Source organism: Gorilla gorilla, chromosome 15 (assembly GCF_029281585.2).
Source record: "Gorilla gorilla gorilla isolate KB3781 chromosome 15, NHGRI_mGorGor1-v2.1_pri, whole genome shotgun sequence".
NCBI lineage: Eukaryota > Metazoa > Chordata > Mammalia > Primates > Hominidae > Gorilla > Gorilla gorilla.
The window spans coordinates 31,268,622-31,270,169 of NC_073239.2; positions in this window are offsets into that span (position 1 = coordinate 31,268,622).

Here is a 1,548-nt window from a genome sequence, read left to right on the forward strand (position 1 = left end):
ATGAAACTCTTTTTACACTACTAAAAAATAAAGGTAAAAATCCCTGAACAAAAATTTTTGTATAGCATTCTCATTATTCTCAGCTTAGCCCAAGTTAATCAAACAACCTCAAAATTTAGTGGCTTACAAAAATTAAGATTGTGGGGAGTTTTGTTTGTTTCCTTCCTGCCACAGACAATCAAAAAACATAGCTGTGTCACAGATGCAAAGATAAGAAAAAAAATCCCTTAGAATCAGTGGCAGTGGCCATAATCCAAACTTTACACAAGCTGGCCATTCATATATACATATTCTGCCTGGTCAAGGAAACCTGAATCTGTAAACTTGGTTTAAACTGGTCCCTGAGTGCACTCAGCATCTGGCAGAAACTGCTATGGTCTGAATATTTGTATCCCCCCAAAACACATATGTTGAAATTTTACTTCTGAAGGTAATGGTATTAGAAGGTGGGGTCTTTGGGAGGTGATTAGGTCATGAGGGCTGCCCCCTTAGGAATAGAATTAGTACCCTGGTAAAAGAGACCCCAGAGGGTTAGCTAGTTCTTTCCACCAAATGAGGATACAGCAAGAAGGTGCTGTTTATGAAGAAGGGGCCCTCACAAGACCCCAGATCTAAGCCTTGACCTTAGACTTTCCAGCTTTCATAACTATGAGAAATAAATTTATGCTGTTTATAAGCTACTCACGATAAGGTATTTTATTATAGGAGCCTCAAGACACTAAAACAAAAGGCAATCCACATTCTTTCTAGAGGAAGACACCATCTTCTATGAACTGACTCTCTCCAAAATTTATATGTTGACGCTCTAATCCCCAAGATTATGGAATTTAGAGCTGGGACCTTTGAAAGTTAAAAAAAAAAAAAAAAGAAACGAAAGAGATGATCTCTTTCCCTTTGCCATGTGAGGATATAGTGAGAAGGTGCTAGTCTGCAAACAAGAAGACCCTCACCACACAGTGAATCTGTTGGCACCCTGAGCTTGACTTCTCAACCTCCAGAACTGTGAGAAGTAAACATTTGTTGTTTAAGCCACACAATCTATGGTATTTTGTTATTCAGTCCAAACTAAGATGCTATAATTCTAGGTTGCGGAGTACCACCGCAAATCATTTTTTAAGGACACTGAGAAAAATAGAATGAAAATGACACACAAAAGAAAACAAGGAACCAGCAAGGAAAAACAAAACAAAACAAAACAAATAGCAGCAGATGTCAGATAGGAATTATCAGAAAGATTATAAAACAATTATATTTACTATAATAAAATAATGAAAATGCAAGCTGACATGCTTAGAAGTACGAAGTAAAAAAAGTCTATTTTGACTTCAGGCCAGACTCCAGTGACATAGCCTCCAGTGTTGGGGTGATCAATGTTCACTCTGAGTCATTCTGCAGGAGGAAGAGCTTCTCTAGCTACGTTGGGATCTTATGATTTGCTGTTTCCATTGGAACACATCAAAAACCACAATCTCCAGCAAGTTATATCATAGAGTCTACGACCCCTACTGTGGAGGAGGGAAATACACCCTGAGCTGCATGTTGTTTCTA